The sequence below is a fragment of the Cebus imitator genome, unplaced genomic scaffold, assembly GCF_001604975.1.
Source record: "Cebus imitator isolate Cc_AM_T3 unplaced genomic scaffold, Cebus_imitator-1.0 Scaffold1, whole genome shotgun sequence".
In the NCBI taxonomy this organism is placed as follows: domain Eukaryota; kingdom Metazoa; phylum Chordata; class Mammalia; order Primates; family Cebidae; genus Cebus; species Cebus imitator.
In genome coordinates this window covers 10,869,917-10,879,788 of record NW_016107316.1, presented here as the reverse complement: position 1 = coordinate 10,879,788, position 9,872 = coordinate 10,869,917, and positions in this window count along the sequence as shown.

The window sequence follows — 9,872 nt, the reverse complement described above, 5'->3', positions numbered from 1 at the left end:
GTGAGAAATAAATGTTGGTTATAAATTACTCAGTTTGTGATATATCGTATAGCAGCACAAAGACAGAAATAGTTACCGGGATGCCAGGCTGTTGCTTTAGCAAATACCTAAAAATGTAAAACAGCTTTGGAACTCGCATAATAGGTAAAGGCTGGGGAGTTTGGAGGTGCATGCTAGAAAAATCCTAGATTTCCATGAATGGCTCATAATGGGTGATTCTGGAGAGGACTCAGGAGGACAGGAGAGCTATAGACAGAGATTCAATCTTAGAGCTTACTTAAGTGGTCACGATCAGAACGTTGGTAGAAATGTGGACAGTAAAAGCTATTCGGATTTGATTTTAGATGGAAATGGGGGACTTTTTTGGGGGAACATCTTATTAGAAAGATCATACTTGTTACAAAATGGCAAAGAACTCAGCTTAATTGTGTCCATGTCCTAATGCTTTGTGGAAGCAGAACTTAAGAGTAGTGAATTAAGATAACTGGCAAAAGAAATCTCTAAGCAAAGTGTTCAAGGTGCTGCATGGCTTCTCCTGACCTCTTACAGTAAAATTCAAGAAGAGATAAATGAATTAAACACAGGATTTATAATCAAAAGGAATGAAGAACTTAAAGATTTGGAAAATTCTCAGCCTTCACAATAGTGTACAGAATATAAAAAGCATGTTTGGGAGAAAACACCAAGGGCGTGGCCAAACAACTGTTTAATGAAAACATTTGTACAGCTTGGTAGAAGACAGGTGCTACTAATCAGGACAATGGAAGAATGACCTTGAAGGCATATCGGAGATCTTCCAGGCTGCCACTCCCATCACAGTCTCAGCATGCTAGGGTCTTTAGAGCAGAATGATTTCAAAGAAAAAACTCAGTGCCCCTGTAGGACCTTGGGGCTTGCTGCCCCAAGCTTCTGCTCCTTACATTCCAGCACAGTGCTCTTGACCACTCCAGCTGTGGCTCATGCAGCTTTGTCTGCTGCTCTAGAGGGCACAAGTGGTAATCCTTGGCAGTGTCCACTTGGTACTAACTCTGCAGGCATGCAGAATACACAAGCTATGAAGGCATGGCTACCTCTACCTAAATTGCAAAAGATGCCTTAGAGAGCCTTGGGACCCAGGCATAGAACTACCACAGTGACAGGGCCACCACAGAGAGTGACTACTAGAGTAATGCCTAGCAGTCATGGGTTAGGGCCACCACAGAAAGTCTCCACTAGATCAATGTTTAGTGAAGCCAGGAGAGCAGGGTCATTTTCATGGCCTCAGAACTATAGAACCACCAGTGTGCAATGCCAGCCTGGGATAGCTGCAGGCACCTGACTCTAACCCCTGTGAGCTGCTATGTGGGGTCCACCCAGTAAGGCCATGGGGGCGGGGCTGCTGGAACCTCTGGGGCCCAACCCCTGCCCCAGTGTGTCTGGAAGGTAGAACATGGAATCAAAGAAGATTATTCTGGAGCCTTAAGATTTAATGTTTGCCTTGTTCAATTTTAGACTTAGTAGGGACCTAGTACCCCTTTCTTCTGTCTTATTTCTCCCTTTTGGCATGGAAATGTCTGCCCTATTCCTGTCCCACCATTGTACTTTGGAAGCACATAACTTGTTTGATTTCCTAGGCTCAAAGCTGGTGGGCATATTTGCCTCAGGATAAATCACACCTTGAATCTCACCCACATCTGACTTAGATGATACTTAGATGAGAGTTTGAACTTAGACTTTAAAGTTGATGCTGGAATGAGTTAAGACTTTTGGGACTATTGGAATGGAATCAATGTATTTTGTATGTGAGAAGTGCATGAATTTTGGGGAGCTGGGGGTGGAATACTATGGTTTGAATATTTGTGTCCCCTCCAAAATTCATGAGGAGAAAGAAAGGAGAAGCAAAGGAGAAGAAGAAGGCAGTGGGAGGTGAAAAAATGCAACAGCTTGAAGTAATTTAGCCAACATAACAAAGGAACCTAGACCCAGTATGGGAACTTTGTAAATCTCAGCCCAGGGCTCTTTGCACTAACCTGTCCTTTTAAGACAATTCCATGAAGCACAACAATGGAAGCCATTCATCCTCAGAGCTTCAAGAGAGGGTCCTAAGAGCCAGAGTGGTCAATGAAGGTTTTTAGAGGCAGTGGGATTTTAGAGGAGGAAGGTTTTTAGAGGAGGTGGCCTTAAAGTTTGGAGAAGATTTGGAAAACACACATTCCTGGGTCAAAAGGGACAGGTAAATACTTGGGGAATGTTGGAATACCCACTTGGTACTTGTCATCTGCCTCTAACATCTTTTCTTTCCAAAAAGAGAAACTCACAAGCATATCAGCGTAGCAAACTAGCCAGTGTGCCAAATGCACTTTCAAGTGAACAGATGTTCAAACTGTATGCAGCTCGTCTTTGCACTAAAACAGTAAGTCAGTAGTAGCATGCGTTCTCGTCATTAAGTGGGGCTGCCGTGAGTGTTCAATGTACAGGTTGCTTGTTACCTGTCAGCCCACAGCAGTAGGCTGCCTGCATATCTCAAAAGTAGATGGAGAAATGCAATCTGCAAGGACAGTTGAGGCTCCCACAGGAGCATAGAATTGCCTTTAAGTACAAGGGCTCATGAACATTTTACATCCCCTTGGGAAATCCCTCTAAACCCCTGCCTCACTGGTTTCCTGGTACAAGATTCAATAAATCTGCACACTCAGCTTAAACTTAGTGCCAGGCCTCATAATGGAATGATTACATGTGTTTTGTGTGTCAGAGACCTGACAGAAAGATTATACAGTGTAGTGAAGCAATCTTTGGGGTTTTGGCAGGGAAAGAGAGGAGATAAATATGTGTCCAGGGTAGAAAAATGGCAGCTCACAGAATTGCTGCCTCAATGTCACTCAATCATTCAGCAAAAATGTATTAAGTTTAGGTCAACAAACATTTATCAAGTTCCTCCAATGTGACAGGTATTGTGTTACATGCTCTGAGAACTGAGGTGCACAAGACACATCATTTATTCTTGGTACTGTGAAGTCCACTAGAAGAGCCAGGCATGGAAAAGACGTTTCTTGTGTAATGCGGCAATGCATTAATAGGGATTGTGATGAGGTACAATGGTGGCACAGAGAAGGGAGACTTGGCTCAGGCTGGAGTATCAGAGAAAGCTTCTGAAGGATGATTCAGGAAGGATGAGTAGCGTGAAGGGGGAGGAACGCTCTGAACGAGGGAAACAGCATGAACCAAAGTACAGAAATGAAATGATCCTGGTATATGCATGAACTTGGGGGGTAACAAGGGAACAGGAGGGGGGATGGACATAAATGGAATAAATGGAAGAAGTCTGGAATTATTGGAGTAAAAAGGAAGATTGATGAGTGCTGCAAGGGATTCAAAGAAAAAAGTACAAACAGTTCTACCAAGGAACTGACCAGTTGGCCAAATTAACACGTTAAAGATGCATTTAAAGTTATAGTAAATACAAGAACACCTTGTAAAAGATACCAAGCCCAATAAGGAAGTGGTAAAGTGCCAAAAATGAGTTAGAGAATTACATGAAATAGGCGTGTAAGAGGGAGAAGACGCTGGCTGGAAGGAGAGTTCCTGGAGGCAGTGGTACTTGAGCAGATGGGAGGATAATGTATGAGTAGGTAGAAGAAAAGGAGCGTGTTATCCAGGCAAAGAGAACATCCTGAAGTTCTAGAAACAAATTCCACATGATTCCAAAGCCCAGCTCTTTCCACCACCTCTTGGTCCTTCTAGGGAGGAAGCTGCTGCTTCACAGGGCTCAGGCCCATGATCCTGGATGGAGGGGCAATTACTGGACCACTCCTGGAGGCCCTGGGCCAAGTGACCTCTGCTGACCACTGGCTTCTGGAAAGCTCATGCCCAGAAGGTTTTCCACCCTTTGAGTTTACATCTAGCCAGACTCAAAACTTAAAGTGATTTACTCCCACTAAATGTTGGCCTCACTCCCGTGGGAAGGAGACAAGACTTTGTTTGAATGAGCTCGCCATCTCTTGGAGAAAGCATCACGCTGCAGCCACCCATAGCTATGTTGTATCGAGAGAGTGTTTGTGTCTGTGTGTCTGTCCACATATTCATGTGTCTTATACATTCAACCTGACGCAGTAGGGTGGCATTCTTGGATAATAGGCCCTTCAGCCAGAGGGCCAAAACTGCAAAGGCAACAGTTATTTTTTGGCTGAATCAAGTTCTCCAGCCTTAGCTGAAGACGAAGGAAAATTGTGCCTGTGTTTTCTGGAAATGCTGATGCTGAGATGGGACCTCACTGAGGAATTCGCCAAGGCTCAAGGGAACTGAGAAGATAAATGCTACCAGGTGGCTGCAACTTGAGCAAAATTCAAAAACAATAGAATGTCAACTCAAGATCATAGAAGACTGTGGCAAGTATGACAGAAAGTAAGGGCAATGGCTTGGTCCTGAGACCAATGAGGATGTGGATAATGGGTGCTGGCACTACAAACACTGCTTTGAAAGAAGCCTGAAGGGAAGGAGGCAGATTCCCTACCCAGGACTCCAGCTCATCACTGAGGACGAGGGAAATGTAGCCAGCGGTTTGGCAAACTGCCCTCCCCAAATACCCCTGTTCCAGCCTTCACAGTGGTTTCCTGAGCAGTTCGGGGCGGGCCAGGTATGGGTTTCTCCTGTCATGTCAGTGTTCTCGCAGAGAGGGCTTTTGGGCCCTTTTGGAAAGTGACTTGGCTGGAGCCACACTTCTGCCAACGTGGCAGCTGTTACCACTTATACCCAGAACATCTGGCCTGAAGATTGCAGTAAAAGTGACACTTGTCTACAGAGAAAAAAAATGTTGAAGCATACGTTTTGGACATGAAGAAATAAGTAATGACATTTAATGTTTTCATAAAGCTGCTATACTGAAGAGCAATCATCCAAACCCCTGGCCTAGGCATGGGTATATCTGTCTATTGCTGTGTGCCTGCAGGTCTATGAAAGGCCTTGTACCTGGAACATCACTGCCTGACACAGGCTTTGTCCTCCCTCTGAAGACATAGAACAAAGGGAGGCCCTCGGTAAGACCTCTTCCTTCAAGACCTACATCACAAACTTGAGGAGCAGGGAGCAAAATGTAAGGAGCACCCACCAGGTGGCAGGAAGGCCAGCTCTGAGTTGCAGTGGTATTACTGGGTAGATCACATTGCTGGGGTTAAATTTCTCATCTGTAAAATGGGAGTATCAAAGACGATATGTTTAAGATTCCTCCAACGTTTTATATTCTGCCCTTTTTAAAACAGAGGCAATTGTACCATTTCTATGCCAAGCCCATAGCTTAAACATGATTCTTTCCAGATCCTGCCATTAAAATGCACATCCCCCTTGATGTGGTGATACTTGCCACCCCTCAAACCTCAGGATAAGAGAGGGTGTCGGACAGGGCCAGCCTGGAAGTTTTGGGCTCTTGGAGAGGTAGACAATACCAAAAGGGGGAGATGATACTGCCAAGACCCTGTACTGATTTCATGCTGCTCTGTAATATTCACAGCTGTGTGCTCACCACTTTGCCTCAACTTAGGCATCTTTTGCATTCGATTTTAAAGAGCAGAGGTTGAAGAGAAGATGAAGCACACTTTCAGTAACTAGCTTCTGTTTGGTTGGTAGAATATCAACTGGTGATAATACAATGACCATGGTGAGGCTGGCAGAGATTTGGGTAATCAAATAAGAGTGTATATTTAGTAACTTTTTGATTTGGGAGTTATCAATCCTTTGCACAGTTCAATGTCTTTTGAATTAAAACATGTTGCTTTTGCCAAAATTACATGTGAACAATGCATTACTAATGTGCAATTATCATTAATAATATATATGTCACTGGGTAAATGCTTGGCTCACCAAAGAAGATCCTACGAGCGCTTTGTTATTATTATTATTACTATTATTATTATTGTTTGAGCCGTTTGTTATTTTATCTTGCACTAGGAGGTAGGAGGTAGAGGCAGATTCCATTGCTCCTCAAATTACTCAGTTACACTCCTCATCCTCCATCTGTAAGACCTGAAGCATGCCTTTTCTTACATAGAAGCTTCTTACCTTTCTCAGTGGTCTCTCTGCTTAGGCACCATAACCTCGGGTGCCAGGAGAGGGTAGTGACCACGTAGAAGGGCCAGAGAGAGGCTGCTGGCCAGCCCAGACTGCTTACTGTCAGGCCAAAGCAGAAGAGGCAGCAGATTTAGGGTTTGTGGTTCTGTAGGGCACCCAGTTTGATGTTGCAATCTTTCTAAGCTTTAGTCTATAGGCTTTTGGTATGATTTTGTAGCTTTATCTCTCAGTTCTAGAAGCCGAGATTAAAACAAAGACACTGAGAAGAGCTAGTGCCTGGGCCTGAGATCCGAATGGTATACACTGCAAACATGCATGTGCCTACCTAAGGGAGCAGCAGGCAATAGGCCTGGGACATGGCCTGGGCTTCTGCATTTTCAGCATGCAAATGTCACTGGAAGACCACACTAAGTAACCAGGGTGCTGCCATTATGAGCTTGGGTCTTAAAATCAAACATACCTCGGTTTAAGTCCTGGCTCCAGACTAGCTAGCTATGTGACTTTGGGAAAAGTATGTAACATTTCCAAGCCGCAATCGCCTCAGACATAAAGAAGAAATAATCATTATCTTGACGCTTCAGTTTGCTAAGAGGATTCGTGAAGCTCATGCTGGCTCTCAGGGTCTGCCAGGCTCTGGAGAGGAGTGGGTCCTGGGAAGAACTGTGTCCCGCTACTGACTTCTGAGGCTTCCTTCCATTTCTAGGACCACACTCATGAGGCAGGGCACAGCCTCAGAAAGACCTCTGGGCCTCAGTTCTTCCTTAACAAAACAGGAGTGTCAGAATGGCATCTCCTGCAGGAGGTGAAGCCATGTTTGCTCAGGAGCCCTGGCTCCTCTGTGACAGAAATCACATCACTGGACCTTTCTGTTAAACCAGGGTCCTATATACACTGATCCTAAGGAAATCTTTACAAACACGTTAGAAGACATGCAAACATTACCTCATCCATATGTGCCGTAGGTGACAATTGATAGAACTCATGTACAACACTTTATGCTACTGTTAGAACCAATAGACATGTAAAGTGAGTTTTGCCAAAACAAAGTTGAGAAGTACCGTTAAAAGCATTAAAAATAACAGCAACAGCAACAACAAACATGTTGGCGAGTGCCTCATGTCCTGACCCTAAGTGATGCAAGAATTATCAGCTATCCTAGTACCATACAGCTCTCTGGACTGCTTCTGTGTATGAATAACTGGAAATCCTTTGAGAAAATCTGAAATGTGCAGGGTGAATGCATAATCAAGGACTCCTCATTGAACTGGTGGCACCTTCCTTCTCTTTGCAGTTTCTGATGATACTCATGGAACAAACCATGGGTTAAAAAACAAAAAACCTACTGAGTGACTTTAGAGGCCTTTTTTCCCTCCTCTTACCACATATGCAATCAACACTTCAACACTAAAGTTAACTTCCACTGGCCTGAAACTACGGATCCCCTTTGGCCTCTGTTTGACCTATTTTTGGAGGGCGGCTTTGCTCCTGAGTTGTCTTCTCTTTCTGTTTTCAAGGGAGCTTTTCTGCAAAAATGACTTCTCTTAGATTTTCCCAAGACCTGGGGTGTTTACTCACTAGGATAAACCCTCATGAGGGCAGCATGGGAGCCTCCTGCATGATATGATTGGAAGAAAACCCAAGCGCCTTGCCCCCACATCACCCTTCAGCCCCCAGTAGCCAGTGCTGTCTTCAAGATTACGAGCTAAGAAAGCCTTTGATGAATATCAGGTCTGGTCCTTATCTCTTACAGATAAAGAAAAAGGGATTTACAAGAGGAAACATACTTAAGGGTATATAATGCTTTAATAAAAATCCATTTATTTAAGTCTGGATAATTTCAATCCTCGGGATTCTCCTTAGCAAGACCCAGACCCTACTGGTTAAAATTGTTCTTTACTAATGTTTCTCAATAGGTATGTGCTCTAAAGATCATTGGTGTCAGAATCATCGGTGGAGCTTTTAGAAAATGCTAACTCTTAGGTCCTCCTGAATCAGAGTGCTGGGCTTCTGAGGCTTCCTTCCATTTCTAGGGCCTGGGAATCTGCATATTGACAAACTCTCTGGGTGATCTCCTGGCAAAGGACTTTTGACAAGCACCTCCTTAAAACACTGACACCTTAACTCTCCGATACCAGATACCACACAGGCAGGAACTAGCTGACTGACCTGCCCTTGAGCTGAATTGGGGTATGTTCCTGGCCCTCCCTTTCCTCAGCAGGTGGCCCTTGTAACAAGTTGGCCAAGACTGAAATGCCCTATGCCAGGCATCCTGAAGTGGCATTCCTGCTCCCAGTCACTTTGCTGCCTGTGCAGGACCCTGGGCACTGAGAACCAATCTCTTTTTCTATCTGTATGGCTCTGATAGCCTGGCACGGCTCCCACCAGCTATCTTCTCTGAAAATTAAGAATGAACTATCCTGACTACAATACATGGCTTATTCCTCTTTAGGTAGGCTCCTGAAATGTTTGTTATAGAAGGAAATTTTGGCAAACCAAGTCACGGTTCCAGAAAAATCTCTATCTGGAATAGATAGATTATAATACTTTAGTTTTAAGTTTTATCTCCATTTCTTTATTGTGGACATGTGATATGAAAGAAAATATCTAAATATACTAAAAGAACACAACCATTGGTCATTTTGAAGTGAAAAATCATATGTTAATATATATATTTTTTGTGTGTGTGTTTTGCATCTACTTCAAGTGTTTCAGCAAATGCTTTTCTTTTCCATGGAAAGGTTCTCATATAGGGAATTAGAGATATGACCAACAAATTCATTTGCCTGGAGTCACCCAGGAAGACAGTTATGGTGGGAACTGGAATTTCAAGTGTCCCTCCCCCCCACTTCCAACTTAGACCATGGAGGAAGGATATCTGTCTTTTGAGGATGGCTGAAATAAGGGATTGTGGCTTTCCACTGTGTGCAGAATCTCTACTACATTGTGATATAATTCAGACGCCCAAATATGACTCCTCCTCCTGAGTTTAACTTTCTAGAAATCAGAAAGGGAGAGAGATTTTTTTTTTTTAGCAGATAGGGTGGTCCCCTCCCAGCTTGCTGTATTTATTCCCTTTATGGAACATTCTCAATTCTGATCTGTCATCCTGCCATCCTGCCATCCCTCTCATCTCCCCAAAGCTGAGGCTTAAGTTTAAGTTGCACTTAGTAGAGGAACATCAGGTATTAAAGTTGCATCCAGTAGGATGCCTCTCAAGTTACCCAGGGGGCATCGCATCCCTTTTAGTTGGGCCACTGCCTTGGGGCCTCAGAACCTCTTCAGGGTGACAGTCTGAAGTCAGGAAGCCCCCTGGTATAAATACTAAGGAGGAAGAAGCACTTGGCCTCCTTCTATTCAGTGGATAATTCTACTCATGTATTACTTGAGGCACCGCCCACTTCACATCACTTAGGGAGGGTTGGTGAGTGCAGTAATTCTTTGGAATGTCTAAGCTGGGTCCATTCCCTTTCCACCCCCCACTGCAAGCTCAGAATAGGGAAGTGGGAAACCCTACCTCAGAGGAGAAAAGTGAGTGATGGGAAGCAGGAGGACACAGCTTTCCTCCTTAAAAACTGGGAGCAGGTAGGGAAACTGTCTTTCTCTCTGCCCTTCCTTTGCTTGTTTTCTCTGGGTATTTTGCTCCAATAAGTGGACCTGACACTTTAGAAACTCGGCCTATGCAATGTAGCATAGTCCTCTGTAGACAGAGAATTGACTGAAGAGCTTGTTAACAGGTAAATTCTTAGGGTTTCTCTCTTCAGGTCTCTATCTGAAAACCCAGAGTTATGATGAGAAGGAAGAGAGAGTCCTACTCCAATATTCTGTACAGAAAT